At 39.3% G+C, this 17,757-nt stretch overlaps 1 protein-coding gene across 1 annotated transcript in view; it reads right to left on the bottom strand.

Annotated features, from left to right (window-relative positions):
• The window catches only part of LOC121876157 (leucine-rich repeat serine/threonine-protein kinase 1-like), a 227,373-nt gene that overhangs the window by 10,853 nt on the left and 198,763 nt on the right, over window positions 1–17,757 (bottom strand). The gene's annotated exons all lie outside the window — the stretch shown is intronic.

Here is a 17,757-nt window from a genome sequence, read left to right as displayed (position 1 = left end):
GGTTGATAGTAAATGTCGAAACTGCGGGTTTCAAGGCCATTGGCCCCGCACAACTCGATGTCCTGCCAACAAGGTCGCATGCAACGCCTGCAACAAGCAAGGACACTTCGCCAAGTGTTGCAGGTCCACCAAGAAGCCTCCATCCCCAGGTCAAAACGTCTCTTCACAGCCCGACAGAACGTCCACACCACCATCTCCCAAGAACAACAAAGGATGCCGACGCGTGGATGACGCCTCGAGTGACAGGTCCCCCAAGCCCGTCAATGTTCGTCTGTCCTACGGTGCCAACTCTTCCAACCTCCTGATGATACCTGACACGGGCGCGGACATCACGGTGATTGGACCAACACACCTGGACGCCCTCAACATTCCCAGGAGTAACCTGTCACCCACAGCCATGAACGACGTGCTCACAGCGGACGGGTCCCCGATGTCTCCAGCTTTGGGTTGCTTCAAGGCAACATTACAGCTCGATCCCACAGTCCACGTCCATGAGGGCATCCAAACCCCTCTCTTGTCATGTGGCCATTGTCAGGACTTGGCCATCGTCTCATCCGAGTTCCCAAAGCCCATCCTCGCCGTGACACACTTCAACAGGTGTGCAGAGATACCTGTTTCAGCCATGACCACACCTGCTGCCGCCCGGGAGTTTTTTCTTCGTCAGTTCAGCGACGTCCTTGTCTCCAAATCCGACCTCCAGAAGACGCCGCTCAAGAAGATGACAGGCCCCCCGATGAGAATCTACCTCAAGCCGGGCGCGACGCCTTTCGCCATCCACACACCCGGGCCTATCCCCTTTGCCATACGGGACAAGGTGAAGGCTGAGCTCGATTCTCTGGTGCAGCAGGGGATCATCAGACACGCCGGTGAGGAGCCCTCCGAGTGGTGCCACCCTATGGTCTTGGCACCCAAGCCTGTAGGTGTTCGCATCACAGTGGACCTCACCCATCTCAACTCGCAGGTCTCCCGTCCCGCCCATCCCTCGCCTACGCCCATCCAAGCAGTCCGCAGCGTCACCCCGTCTGCAAAGTTCTTTACCACGGCGGATGCACTACATGGGTACTGGCAAGTCGACCTGGCGGAAGAAGATCGCCACCTCACTACATTCATCACGCCCTACGGCCGCTTCCAACACTGCCGCGGACCCATGGGCTTCGCAGCAACGGGGGATGCGTACTGCCTCCGTGGGGATATGGCTCTGCAGGGTGTCACCAACTGCGTGAAGGTCGTAGATGACATCCTGCTCTTCGACGATGATCTCCCCGCCCACTTGAACCGAGTTCATCTGATGCTCACAAGATGTCGTGCCCATGGTATCACCCTGAACAAAGATAAATTTGTGGTCGCCGCCTCCCAAGTTAACTATTGCTGCTACAACATCTCGCCAGAGGGGATCTCAGCTGATGAGGAGAAGGTCAAGGCCATCAGGGACTTCCCTACTCCAGCGAACCTGACCGACCTTCGCTCATTTATGGGCCTGGTAAATCAGCTGGCCGACTTCTCCCCTAAAATCGCCACATCAGCCCAACCTCTACGCCCTCTCATGAGCCCCAAGCGCTCTTTCCTCTGGACTCCTGACCACGACCTAGCGTTCAGGAATGTTAAGAAGGCGTTGCTGTCACCACCAGTCCTGGCACCCTTCGACCCGTCCTTACCAGTGGTCCTCCAGACCGACGCCTCCCGTCTATACGGCCTCGGATATGCCCTCCTCCAAGACCACGGCCAGGGTAGACTGCGCTTAGTTCAGTGTGGCTCCAGGTTTTTGACGGACACGGAGACCAGATACGCCACCATTGAACTAGAGATGCTGGCAGTCGCCTGGGCTATGGCCAAGTGCCGCCTTTACCTGTTCGGCCTTGGGCATTTCACCCTCATGACGGACCATCGCCCACTCATACCCATCCTCAATCACTACACGTTGGACGCCATCGAAAATCCTCGCCTCCAACGCCTCAAAGAGAAGACCGCCCCTTACGTCTTTACAGCTGTGTGGCGCGCCAGGAAGCTTCTGTGCATACCAGACGCCCTCTCCCGAGCCCCTGTTAGTCGCCCCACACCTGAAGATGAAGTCGATTGTACCACGGCCGCTGCTCACGTTCGGTCTTTAGTGACACACACAGCCACTTCTCTTGCTGACAAGACGACGACGACGCCCTCCATCGAAGACGATAGGACTCTCCAGGAGCTTCGCATCGCCGCCGGTCAAGACCCGGCATACGTCCAACTCCTCGACTACGTCTCCGCTGGATTCCCCACCAACCGCTACGACATTCACGCCTCCGCCCTCCCCTTCTGGAAGCTAAGGGATAGCCTCTATGCGGACGGAGAGCTGGTGTTGTACGGCCCCAGGATCGTCGTTCCCGCTGCCCTCCGCCGGCGCACCTTATCCCGCCTCCATGACAGCCACCGCGGCGTTGAAGCCACCAGGCGCAGAGCCCGTCAGACCGCCTTCTGGCCTGGTATTGACGCCGATATTAAGAGCACGGTTGAGGCCTGTGAGCCTTGCCAGCAACTCCAGCCCAGCCAGCAACAAGAGCCGTACCTGTGCAATGACCTCCCAAAGCGGCCCTTTGAGTCCGTGTCCGCCGACTTCTTTAATGTGGCCGGAAAGTCTTTCCTGGTGGTCGCCGACAGGCTCTCTGGATGGCCCGTGGTAGTTCCCTGTGGTCGGGACACCACCTCTTCCAGGGTCATCCGGATGTTTTGTTGCTTCTTCCGGGAAGTCGGAGTGCCTCTCCGCCTCCGAACCGACGGTGGGCCCCCGTTCAATAGCCACGAGTTCAAGAGCTTCGCCGAACGCTGGGGCGTCCACCACATCGTCACCTCCCCTCATTACCCGCAGGCTAATGGCCACGCCGAGGCAGCGGTAAAGTCCGTAAAATACCTCATCCTCAAGACAGCACCGACGGGGAACCTGGACTGCGAGGAGTTCGACAGGGGCCTACTGGAACTCCGTAACACCCCTACCCCTGCCGGACGCTCTCCTGCCCAGGTGTTGTATGGCCGCCCCCTTCGTACTTGTGTGCCTGCCCCCCCCCAGTCCTTCTTAGATGAATGGCAGATCAAGGCGGACGAGTGTGACCGCCGTGAGGCTGCCCGGATGGCCCAAGTGACAAGCCACTATGACGCCCAAGCCCGCCCCCTTCCCAGGTTGGCCGTCGGCCAGCAAGTACGAATCCAGGACCCGACGTCACACCGCTGGGACAAGGTCGGGGTCGTCATGGGCCGTGGCGAGTCTCGTTCGTACCAAGTCCGCCTCCCCAGTGGTCGTGTGTGGTGGCGAAACAGACGCCACCTCCGCCCAGTGCCATCCTCTAGTGACGGACCTTCCTCCCCGTCCCCTGTGTTCCCTTGCCCAGACCAGGAACGAAGGTCGTCAGTTGATCCTCCCATTGTCCCTCGCCGCTCCCCCCGACTCATGGAAAAAGAGTCCGTAGCCGCTCGAGATTGCACTACGAGCGTAAAGGGGGAGGGAGGTGTATAGATATGTACATACCAAGAGATGTGAACACGCCTGACGCCATGACTCTGTTACCATTCATTGTACCATTTATTCACATGTCTGTATTACTACATATTATTATAGCATGTCTGATACCTATGCTTATGTCTAATGCCTATGTTCACTTACTATGTCCCGATATACTATGTCTGTACCGTGCTAGTCAAGTAACTAGAAGACCTCATTTATTGTCCAAGCAATGTCTAGCAACTCTCCTTGCCTAGCTAGCTAATTTCCCTCAGATCGGCTTCGGCCTGCCTACGACGAGGAGTTCCTTGTGCTGGCTCCTGTTCCTGTACCGGTTGGCTATCACGCCAAGTCTTGTACCACTTGTTGAATATATCTACTGCTCGTGCCCTGGAGTTTCAAGAACCTTGTCTAGGATTGCATCCACTACACACTTATCCACAATTCTATTTCCAAACCAATGTTCATCTAACGCATGTCTACATCTAAAGTTTTCTAATCTAAAACCAATGATATGTGTTCACTCCTGTTTTAATAATTTTAGTATATCAGTTCTATTACCTATATTTAACCACATCTTCCATTTATACGCTTTGATCATATCGCCCCTCACTCTATGTCTCTTAAGATAATGCAGATTTAATTTTCTTAATCTGTTTCTATACTGTACACTGAAGGACCAAAACTAAACTGCATAACAGCAAGGAGTCTCACATACTCGATATATATAGTTGATAGGTAACATTGATTTTTTTTTTACTAATGATCCTAGATATAAATCCCAGTAAAGTAGAATCCTGTTTATCCAGAGTTTGGGCAAACAGAAGATTCAACCAACTGGTACCAAAATGAAATAATAATAAAAATTCCTCCAAAACCAGCATGCAAATTTGCAACGGGAATGAGCTGCCATATTTATTGCTATTTTAAACAATAAAATTGATGCATAGCATATCACAAATCTACTTATCTACTTATTTCTGTGTCACAGTACAGTAAAACTTTGCCAAAGCACTAACACTTTGTCATAAAGAGGTCCAGTGAGTGTGGGCTAGATTTATGTTGATGCATTGTATTGGTACCAGTAATAATACATTTTATGCATTATTTTGCCTTTTTTTTTAACCTCAGCTTCGATGGTTCTAAATTTTCACTAATCCAGAACCAGTCTGGTCCCAAGCTTCCTGGATTAGCAAGGTCCAACCTGTACTGTATAGGGTACTCTTATACATGGGTTAAGGCATGAGGAAAAATTTTCATCAATTAGCTTATACTTTTTGTCGAGATGCCCAATATACTATGCCTCATACTGACACTGCTACTAAGAATGAGATGATGACACGTGGGAGGTACAATGTTCACCTGATATATGTGAGCCTCTTTCCATAAAGAAAGGAAGGTCAAAATAAAAAAGTGTTCTTTGAAGAGTTTGGACAGAAAGCTGTATGGTGCATCATTTGAGAGTGATTTGGGACTCCCATCCAAACTTCGAGCCATATCAGTTTTCAAAACGTTCAACAAAATTTTACATCCAGATAAAGTTGAAGAACCATCAGCTATTTTTTTTTTTTTATTAGCCCACCAGGGCACAGGTCAATGACCCACATCAGGGCCTGGGGGGCGAAATAATAATAATAATACATACAGTAATAATAATAATAATAATAATAAGAATTAAAAAATATATATATACTGTAATATATATATATATATATATATATATATATATATATATATATATATATATATATATATATATATATATATATATATACACACACACACACACACACACACACACACACACACCCCTTTGACCACCGAAGGGTCAAGACGTGCCTGGCGCTCCTCTCGGAGCTGCCAGGTCAACTGTTAAGTTGACCCATACCAGCTCCCTCCCCTGAACCCTCCTCCCCACCGGAATATCAACAAGTTCACGCTAGAAGTTGCTATTTCATTTAGGAAAGGAATGGAACCAGTGTTAAACAGAGGTGAACGGTGGTGAACAGTGCTTGAGTCAGTGAGAACAACTCAGCAGTGGCAGTGGTACCCAAGTTGACCTTCACACAGTGAGGTCCCAGGTACTCAGTGATAACGGCCCGACCCAACAACAGCGATGTGTTAATCCGTCCACGATAGGAAGGCCTGGGACCACACCTCACTCATAGAACACCGTCTGTGAGGGAACTACTACACCACGTGAGGCCCCTCATAACATCATCTGTGAGGGAATTACTACACCACGTGAGGCCCCTCATAACACCATCTGTGAGGGAATTACTACACCACGTGAGGCCCCTCATAACATCATCTGTGAGGGAATTACTACACCACGTGAGGCCCCTCATAACACCATCTGTGAGGGAATTACTACACCACGTGAAGCCCCTCATAACACCATCTGTGAGGGAATTACTACACCACGTGAGGCCCCGCATAACACCATCTGTGAGGGAATTACTACACCACGTGAGGCCGCTCATAACACCATCTGTGAGGGAATTACTACACCACGTGAGGCCCCTCATAACACCATCTGTGAGGGAACTACTACACCACGTGAGGTCCCTCCTAACACCATCTGGGAGGGAGTTACTACACTACATGTTTGCTGTTCAACACCTACATTAATCTGTATGTTCACTGTGTGTTCCTTCACCTTTCTCTAATGAAGGCTTTTGTTAAACCACCAATGTATGTAATAAGTCATTTATGTCCAATGTATATTTTCCATGCCGGGCTGCAGAACTTCAATAAACCGTTAGTATTATTATTATTATTGTACACACACACACACACACACACACACACACACACACACACAGTATTACCGCCTAACGGCGGTTTTCACTTACTTGCGTTTTTCGCCTCTGGCAGTGCCTCGCCAGAATGAACTTTCACTTAACGCGGTTTTTTCCACATATACGGTGAGTGTCGACTCGAGCTATTGCCCCACCATACGCTGCCTGACTGCCTGTTTTAGCTCATAAAATTCATACAAATTACCCGGCCAGAATATAATTTACATTGCTGGAATTCTTATAATTTGGTGATCATTTTGAATATAAACATCATACATTTTGCATTAGACATAAAAATTTTAGATAAAATGTTTTCTCTAGTAAATATGTTATCTTTTGTGCAAAATATATGACATTTATATTCAAAATATTCCTGGTCTTACAAGGAATCCAGCAATGTCAATTATATTATCCTAACTTTAGTTTGAGGTATTATTTATTACTAAAGTTAAATATTCTGGTTTCCCCACACATCTCCTTGGGACGGTTGGTGGGGGGTGGGGGGGAGGGAGGGACCGACCGACCATCTGTTACCCCGTGAAGAATATTTTTTTTTTATTAACTGAAGATATTTGTTTTAGCTCATAAAATTCATACAAATTACCCGGTCAGAATATAATTTACATTGCTGGAATTCTTATAATTTGATGATCATTTTGAATATAAACATCATATATTTTGCATTAGACATACAAATTTTAGATAAAATGTTTTCTCTAGTAAATATGTTATCTTTTGTGCAAAATATATGACATTTATATTCAAAATATTCCTGGTCTTACAAGGAATCCAGCAATGTCAATTATATTATCCTAACTTTAATCTGAGGTATTATTTAATACAAAATGTTAAAATTTATTTTTTTCACCCACTCTTTCTCTTGAAGGGAGGATTGGTGGGGGGTGGGGGGGAGGGTTGGGACTGACCGCGCGGTTGGAAGAGGGGGGGAGGCAAGGTGGGGTACTTTGATTGACAGATAGTGTCGTGAAGAATATTTTTTTTTTTATTAACTGAAGATATTTGTTTTAGCTCATAAAATTCATACAAATTACCCGGCCAGAATATAATTTACATTGCTGGAATTCTTACAATTTGGTGATCATTTTGAATATAAACATCATATATTTTGCATTAGACATACAAATTTTAGATAAAATGTTTACTCTGAGTAAATATGTTATCTTTTGTGCAAAATATATGACATTTATATTCAAAATATTCCTGGTCTTACAAGGAATCCAGCAATGTCAATTGTATTATCCTAACTTTAGTTTGAGGTATTATTTATTAAAATTTAGTGGTTTTCCCCCAAAAATTTCTCAGAGAGGGAAGAGCCAGCAGTGTAGTGTGAGAAGAGGGGGAGGGAGTTGAGTCCATTATTTGAATGGACATTAACTTGGCGACTGTATTTCTCTATTTCTCTTAAGTATTAATTGTGTGCATGTACCATCATAAAATTAAGATGTTATTTTTACTACAACATAGTTATGTGTCTTCAAAAAGTGGAGTTTGGGGGTCGGGCTGGTTTCTATTGGAATTAATCCCATATGTTCTGTTGTTCACTTAACGCGGATTTCACTTAACGCGGGACCCTCTGGGTTCTATTGACCGCGTTAAGTGGGGTACAACTGTATATATATATATATATATATATATATATATATATATATATATATATATATATATATATATATATATATATATATATATATATATATATATATATATATATATATATATATATATATATATATATATATATATACAGTGAGTTTGCTATAACGCTGTTTTGATAACGCTAATTTGATCGAACGCTATTTATGAATGACATTTATATTTATTCCTCTCTCTACAAGGAATCCAGCAATGTCAATTATATTATCCTAACTTTAGTTTGAGGTATTATTTATTAAAATTTAGTGGTTTTCCCACACATCTCCTTTTGGATGGGGGGGAGGAGGACCGACCGACCATCTACACCCTGTGAAGAATATATATTTTTTTTTATTAACTGAAGATATTTGTTTTAGCTCAAAAAAATTCATACAAATTGATTTTGTCAGAATATAATTTTACATTGCTGGAATTCTTATAATTTGATGATCATTTTGTATATTTTTAATACATACAAATTTTAGATAAAATGTTTTCTGTAAATATGTTATCTTTTGTGCAAAATATATACATTTATATTCAAAATATTCCTGGCTCAAGAATCCAGCAATGTCAATTATATTATCCTAACTTTAATCTGAGGTATTATTTAATACAAAATGTTAAAATTTATTTTTCACCCACTCTTCTCTTGAAGGGAGGATTGGTGGGGGGTGGTGGGGAGGTTGGGACTGACTGCGCGGTTGAAGGAGGAGGGGGGAGGTAAGGGGGTACTTTGATTGACAGATAGTGTCCTGAAGAATATTTTTTTTATTAACTGAAGATATTTGTTTTAGCTCATAAAATTCATACAAAATTGAGTAATTTACATTGCTGGAATTCTTATAATTTGGTGATCATTTTGAATATAAACATCATATCATTAGACATACAAATTTTAGATAAAATGTTTTCCAGTTAAATTTTTTTTTTTTTGTGCAAAATATACATTTATATTCAAAATATTCCCATTCTTACAAGGAATCCAGCAATGTCAATTATATTATCCTAACTTTAGTTTGAGGTATTATTTATTAAAATTTAGTGGTTTTCCCACACCTTGGGACGGTTGGTAGAGGGACCGAACCATCTGTTACCCCTTAAATATATTTTTTTATTAACTGAAGATATTTGTTTTAGCTCATAAAATTCATACAATTACTCCCAGAATATAATTTAATGTTAAATTTATAATTTGATGATTATGGAAATATCATCATATTTTTGCATTAGACATACAAATTTTGTATAAATGTTTTCAAATATGTTATCTTTTTTAAAAAATATATGACATTTATATCAAAAATATTCCTGTCTTAATCCAAGCAATGTCAATTATATTATCTTAATTTTAATCTGAGGTATTATTTAATACAAAATGTTAAAATTTATTTTTTTCACCCACTCTTTCTTGAAGGAGGATTGGTGGGGGTGGGGAAGGTTGGGACTGACTGCTTGGAAGAGGGGAGGCAGGTGGGGTACTTTGATTGACAGATAGTGTCCTGAAGAATATTTTTTTTTATTAACTGAAGATATTTGTTTTAGCTCATAAAATTCATACAAATTATTTCGCCAGAATATAATTTACATTGCTGAATTCTTATAATTTGGTGATTATTTTGAATATAAACATCATATTTTGCATTGACATACAAATTTTAGATAAAATGTTTTCTAGTAAATATGTTATCTTTTTGAAAAATATATGACATTTATATTCAAAATATTCCTGGTCTTACAATCACAGCAATGTCAATTATATTATCCTAACTTTAATCTGAGAGTATTATTTAATACAAAATGTTAAAATTTAGTTTTTTCACCCAACATCTCTTGTAGGAGGATTGGTGGGAGGTGGGGAGGGCTGGGACTGACCTAAGAGGAGAGGGAGGCAAGGTGGGGTACTTTTGATTGAACAGATAGTGTCTTGAAGAATATTATTTGAATGGACATTAACCCCATGCATCTTTATTTTCTCACAAGAATAAAAAGTGTACCACTCATAAAATTAAGATATATTTCACAACATAGATGTGTCTTCAAAAAAGTGGAGTTTGGGGTCGGGCTGGTTTCTATTAAATTAACCCCATATGTTCTCGTCAGCACTTTAATGATCACTTACCTGACCCTCTGTTCTATATATATATATATATATATATATATATATATATTCCCCACTATTACTGCTTGGACTTCATTCATCGGTATTTAATTTCGACATCTCTTGTACGACTGTATTTAGACCAAAAATGACGATTTTTAATACCTAAACATTTCTGTCCTGGTGAGAGCGTGATAAATCCACCAGTGGAGTTTTTGGTGTTTGGCCATAATATCCTATACCGGACGCTCTGTAAAACTTTATTTATTTATATAATTGACTTTATAGTGACTGGAAAGCAAAAGTGAATGAAAAACTGTAGAAACAATCAAGTGAACTGTATTTCATATATCGACCATATCCACTATTCTGAAGACAAGAAACTATTCCTGATGTAGAGAGGAACAACACCTTTAAAGGAACTATAATTTCAAAGAAAAGACAAGGTCCTATTCACGATATTGAAAAAATTATTGGTGATATGGATAGAAGACCAGATACAGAAAAACCAGATAACTTGCTTTGCTGGAATCCTTTTAGATAGGAATTAACTTGAGTATAAGCAACACATAGTTTGTACAATATGTAAATTTTAGTCCTTAGTGTAGTAATTCGACGTACAAAGTGAGTACGACAGCATTATGTTGCTCAAGATTATGGTTTTTTCACAGGTAAAAGTCTGGTATAACTAACCCCCAGTGGTCAGTATATGATGTACTTTATTTTTTTCTTTTTTATTTAACTTTTTAAACATTTCACATATTCGCCAGAAGATTCGACTGGTGCCCCAACCCCGCCCTTTTAGTTCGATCTTTGAGAGATTACTGTATAAAGAAATCTGCAAATATGTTTTAAGAAATATTTAGAAAAAATCATGTTAAAAATTGTTGATTTAATTGGTAACTTTAAGTGCATTTCATTTACTGTATTTATATTGCAGGTTATCAATCCACTACCAAGCCAAATATACCCCAGTGTAAAGCTCTATGACTTCAAGATGACTAATGATAAAGAGAGATTGCCTTCACTTTTAACAACAAGGTAAGATACAGTGGTGCCTTATTATTCTAGGGAATTACGTTCCTGGTATTAATCCGTGAAAGAGCAAAACCATATAACGTTTCATGATTTTCACCGCCATGTACAGTGGTCCTCGTTAACTAACCCGGTTAACCTAAATTTCGCTTACCACCTTCCATAAGAATCTTCAATTCGCTTAAATAACAAAATTGAATTTAACGAATCAAGTATTTAAAAATCACTGTTTGTTGTGAGCATCAGCTAGTCAGCTGATGGCCCAGTCTGCCAATTCAGTAATCTGCTTCAAGTTTAAATTCGCTTCCAATGGATTAAATGTCATTTGCTGAGCTTTTTAATATTGAATGTTTTATATTAAAATTATTAGTCATTTTAACATTAAATATTGATAATATATGCATACATCGCATCTTTCAGTAATTCGACCCCTTAATCCAGATTTCGATAAATCGACCTAAATCTGAACTGTCCATATCAAATTTCTGGTTCTGGGATTGTCCCAGTTGCAATTGGGGTTGTAATTTCAAATTCTGTGTCACTACTAAGAAATAACAAAGTCCCTCTAAGATTAAAGAAAACGATCACTCAAGGCGCCCCTGAAGTGAGAGAAAACGAACTCCTATGACGGGCACTCAAATAAAGAGACACGGCTACATGTTTTGTGAACTAGCCACTGTACAGCATCCTTTTCATCACTTTGTAATAAACCCTTATGCCTTTGTGTTTCTCATAATTTCATAACATATATATATTTATATATTTAGCGTTGTACAAACACAAGGCCTCACACATGCCATTCAGACTGACAGACTTGACAAGTTTTACCAACCATAAAGACAGTTGAAGCTTTAAACATCACTCACAATGGATCTTGAATATTCCAACTGTAATCAGACATAATATGTTGACTTCAACAATTGCAACCCCAGTTGCAATATCAAATTCTGTGTCACTACTAAGATATAACAGTCTCTGGTGCACTCTAAGATTAAGAGAAAAACGACTAACCCAGGAGTGCTAGAGACAGAAAACGGACTCCTATGATCAAGCACTCAAATAAACATACATACAGCTGTATAATGCAATATTAACCCCTAAATCGTTAATTCGACAATCGGCAAAACGACACCCTTCCCTATTAGTCCGCTTTTAACGAAGGTCGACTGTACTGTAGAGGAACCAAACATACCAATTTGTTGTTAGAGAATCAGCTGATGGCCCAGTCTGCCAATTCAGTAATCTGTTCTAAGTTTAAATTGTTTCCAATGGATTAAATATATATAAATTTCAGCTTTTTTAATTTTTTTAATGTTTGTATTAAAATTATTACCGATATCACGGCCTATAAGACTAAATTTGAACATTAAAAAAATCTGCCCAGTTAGTGGGTCGTCAAACCACCAAGTTTAAAATTTTACCTCTTAAATATTGTGGTTTAGTGTGTCAAGAGTGGAGATGAAAACATCGTAGCCCTACAAGGTCTTTACACTAATTATTTTATACTGAAACTTACGCTTAGCAAGTTGATTCAAATTAAGATTACGGTATATTAAAAATAATAAAAATAGTAAACCTGTCTAACATACCTAAAAGAGATTTATACCCCTGTAATAAACACAGCTATCATAACACACCCTCCCCCCATCGCCCCATTTGCCAGTGGAGAGACAAAAGGAAAAGTGACCACTTGTTAATTACAGACGCTAAGGACGCCACTAGTGTTTACACTACACCAGCTGGTAATATTTGATGCCATTACTTGAAGTGAATTGCCTTTATTTTAAGTAACTAACTATAAATAAATACAAAATTAAAAAAAAGATCAAAATGAGAAAATACATATATGAAAGTATGTTGAAGTCAAAGTAAGAGATTAAATTGTATATTCACTCAAATCCTAATGAAACACTACTGGAGAACATCTTCCTTTGTCGCAAAAACAGTTTATAAATTAAAGAAAATAATTACAGTGTGTTTAATATATTACAGTATATTATAAATAAATAAATAAAACAAATAATTCGTAAATTTATTTAAAGTAAATGGAAAATAAGCAAAAATATGTTATTTACCAAGACCTCCATTTGGCTCAGGGTGAGATGTAGGGGATAAAGTAGGTCATTTACAGCCCATCAGAAGTGGCTAATTCCTTAATGCACCATAAATAACTTTATTGAACATTCATTTTTGTACATAGTATATTCAGTATATATATATATATATATATATATATATATATATATATATATATATATATATATTATATATATATATATATATATATATATATATATATATATATATATATATATATATATATATATTTGTGTTATAAATGTATGTAGTAAGTACATACTGTAACCTTTTTCACTAAACCTAATGAAACATCACAATTAGAATAATGTGTTGCTGTTGAACCACATGTATAAATAGTCACACCACCCAGACGAAGGAACACTCCCCCCTTCAGTGACGTCACTAGTGTTTACACTACACCATGAGTATAATTGATGACATTACTTGAAGTGAATTGGCCTTATTTAAAAATCAAGGATGGTTGGTAAAGGACTACTGAGTCAGTGGGTAAGTGTCACATTTGGGTACTGGTCTTATACAGCAAATAGAGCTCAAAAGCTACTTTTTAAATGGAAATTTGGGGGCGTCTTATGCACCCCGCATATACTAGCCGTGATATACGGTAGTCATTTTAACATTTATTTAACATATTGATAATATATGCAGTACAGGAACTAGTTAGTTGTGCACCCATCAGATCGTGGGTCTGTCACCAGCAGGGCTGTCGATTTCGACTCTTGTTTATTGAACACGCTGATTGGTTCAACCGTCCATTCCCTGTTAATACTAAATTGATGAGATGGCGTAAGTCGATGGCCATTAGTCACTGCTCATTGTGAAAATTACTGACTTTGGAAAGATGCTTTCATGGCTAAAATACCATATAGAATACACAGAAATAAATTGTGGATGTATTTAAATACCTTACCTACAATTTACTAGCGATATTTTAGCAGAACTAAAGTAATACAAATTACAATTGATAAAATACAAATCTAATGTGATCTCTTATAGCACTCTGAATGGTGTATAATGCAGTGTTTATTATTCAGAAGTTTTAAAACTAATGACAGGAACAATGAAATTCACTGAGTATGAGGACTACTCTGATATAATTACTGTATCTGGGATCTTAGTTACCCTCGCCACACATTCTATTATAGAAAATCATAATATTATCAGGTGTTCATGTCCAACCAATCCAACGGAGCAGTTGAACCAATGATGTTGATGAAACAAGAGTCAGAAATCTCCAGCCATGGTCACCAGGCGCCAGTCTGGCTTTGTTTTCATGGAGAGCATTTATTTTGTTGGTGTCTTGAATATTTTGCTTTTTCATTGAAATTATTGGTCATTCTGAACTTTAGTTAACATATTGATAATATATAGTGTAGTGCAGTGTTGATTTAAATAAAATGATCTTGAATTACACCTAGTGAACTTAAAATTTTGTGGGTGAAATGAGGCATCAAGTATGGGTCCAAAAAGGTGATTTTTCCTCCATACCACTTCCTTCTTCTCCTTCTTCTCCCCCCACTTCTAATTCCCATCATCATCCGTCAACTAGGAACCTTCTACACACCTCCCTAAGTAAGTGTACTCTACTGCATTTTTTTTTACTTTATACTGTATGTACTTTTAGGTGAGCTGGAACCAATTACCCAATATCCCATTGAAACAATGGATTCTGTTAACAAAATTTTGGTTAACATAATGACCTTCTGGAATGGTGTGTTAGTTAACGAGGACCATTGTAATGTCTAATATTATAACCAATATCCTATCCCCGATCACTCAAATGACCCTAAACGTGTTTCTAATGATCTGTAAACCCCTCCCTCTCACATATCTTAAAATAAAAATTAAAGACAACATAATAAAAGACGCAAATAAAATAAATATTATTTTGTATACAGTTGAGCCTGGATTTACGGGTTTGCTTACGCTCTTGGTCATTTACACGCACCTTGCCAGAATGAAATGTTTTAATTACAAGGTAAATTTCATCATTTACGGTGTGAAGTATAATTTGTTTATTTACTGAAGATATATATGTTTTTAGCTCATAAAAATATATAATTTACATTGCTGGAATCCTACAAGATGGTGACTAAATATAAACATCTTTAAAATTTGCATTAGACATAAAAATTTTAGATGTAATTTAAGGAGATGATGAAAGTTAGCAAACATTTTATCTTATGTGTAAAAATATATGATGTTTACATTCAAAATATTCCCTGTCCCGCAGGAACCAGCAATGTCAATTATATTATCCTAACTTTAGTCTGAGGTATTATTTATTACTAAAAATGTAAAACTACTGTTTTAACCCAAACATTTCTCTGGGGAGGGAAGGGGTAGGAGACCCATCGAGCGTGGGAAGAGGGGGGAGTGGAGGTGGGGCATTTTGATTGACAGATAATGTGTGGGTGAAATATAATTTGTTTATTTACTGAAGAAATTAGTTTTAGTACATAAAATTTGCACAAATTACGCCAGAATAGGATTTACATTGCTGAATTTACAAGATGGTGACCATTTTAAATATAAACATCTTAAAATTTGCATTAGACATACAAACATTTTATGTTTTGTGCAAAAATATATGACGCTACATTCAAAATATTCCTGACCTGCAAGGAATCCAGCAATGTCAATTATATTATCCTAACTTAGTTTGAGGTATTATTTATTCCTTTACTCTAAATCTAAGTGTCACCCAAACATTTTTCAGAGAGAGAGAGTCAGCGAAGCGTGAAGAGGGAGGGGGAGTTGAGTCCATTATTTTTGAATGGACATTAACCGGCGACTGTATTTCTTAAATATTTATTGTGTGTGCATACCATCATAAAATTAAGATGTTATTTTTACTACAACGAGGTATTGTGTTGGAAAGTGGAGTTTGGGGTCGGCCCAGCTCTATTTCAATTAATCCCATATGTTCTGTTATCACATATGTGTTTTCGCTTTTACGCTGGCCTCCACGGGTTCAATTGACCGCCAGAATGCAGACTCAACTGTAGTAATGGACCTAAAAAATACAAAGCATATGGAATACTGTACAGTAAGTCCTGTTTAACGCTGCCTCAATAACGCTGCTTTATAGCGTGTTACTCTTTAGATACCTTTACCGGTTAACATCCTGAAGACTCAATATAACGCCGTTTTAGCATTGTCACAGACTTCTTTTTATGGAGCATCACCTCTCGACTTGCTGTGCTACGCTTCTTCTTCTTGCACTGCCTCTCACTCTTATGAACGCCACAGCCTCCCCAGCCGCCGCCAGTCTTGTGCTAGGCTTTCACAGCCGCTCATGCGTGCTTAAGTGTTTTTTCTCTTAATTCAGTGGTCTCGGTTAACTAACACAATTCGTTCCACAGAGTTGTTTGTTAACCGAAAATTTTGTTAACCGAATCCATTATTTCAATGGGATATTGGTAATTGGTTCCAGCTCACAGAAAAGTTCATACTAAGTAAAATAAAATGCAGTAAAGTACACTTACTTTGGAGGTGTGTATGTAGAAGGTCTGGTTGATGATGATGATGGGAATTAGAAGTGGGGGTGGAGGAGAAGGGAGAAGAGAAGGAAGTGGGGATGGAGGAGAAATCACCTTTCGGGGACCATGCTTGATGCAGTATTTCATCAATAAAATTTTAAGTTCACTAGGTGTAATTCCAAGATTATTTTATTTAAATCAACACTGCACTGAGCTATATATTGTCAATATGTTAACTAAAAATTTCAGAATGATCAATAATTTTAATGTAAAAGTGCAAAAATATTCAAGACACCAACAAAATCGATATCACTGCAAACAAAACCAAACTACCTAGTGGGTGAGCTGTTGCTGATGGAGCATCAAAAACTAGTTCCCTGTACCATATATATTAATTATCAATTTGTTAACTAAATTTTCAAGTGACTAGTAATTTTAATATAAAAGCAAAATATTAAAGAGCACATCTTTCTTGATATTTGCTCCACTGGAAACGAATGTAAACATAGAACAGATTACTGAATTGACAGACTGGCCCTCAGCTGATCAGCTGATGCTCACAACAAAACGTGTTGTTCAGAAGGACGTTAATCGAAGTTTTGTTCGTTAACCCATTTGAGGATCCTTATGGAGGTAATTCGTTAATCGAACCGCTTGTTAACCGAGAGGGACCACTGTACTGTAACCATTCAATATGGCTTCCAAGCACTCATTAAGTGCTAATGATGCAAGTGTTAAGAACGAAGACATTTATTTTACATAAGATAAAATTTCAGTCCTAAAGTGTAGTACATTTAAGCTGCGTTTTCAACTCATATTTTTGGGTGGATACACATAACTTTCTTCATTTATTTTTATTCACTTACATGGCCAATACGTCTGATTCCACAATAACGCTTTCACATTAACGGTAAGTTACACAGATACCCATTTTCACAATAACGCTCTGGATTCTCTTGAATAACAGAGATTTCACGGAAGGCCCCAGCACATCAATGATAGCGTTTGTTTGCAGCCATGTTGATGACGTAGTTGTCTGTTCACTCTCACTCTCACACACGCCTGTGGAATACAGCGCCATGCCCATGTGAGATTTTCACCCCATAACCAGTGGTTGTG

The sequence above is a fragment of the Homarus americanus genome, unplaced genomic scaffold (genome assembly GCF_018991925.1).
Source record: "Homarus americanus isolate GMGI-L3 unplaced genomic scaffold, GMGI_Hamer_2.0 scaffold33468, whole genome shotgun sequence".
Lineage (NCBI taxonomy): Eukaryota > Metazoa > Arthropoda > Malacostraca > Decapoda > Nephropidae > Homarus > Homarus americanus.
The sequence above is the reverse complement of the archived record's forward strand: the minus strand, read 5'-3'. Positions and strand labels throughout refer to the sequence as shown.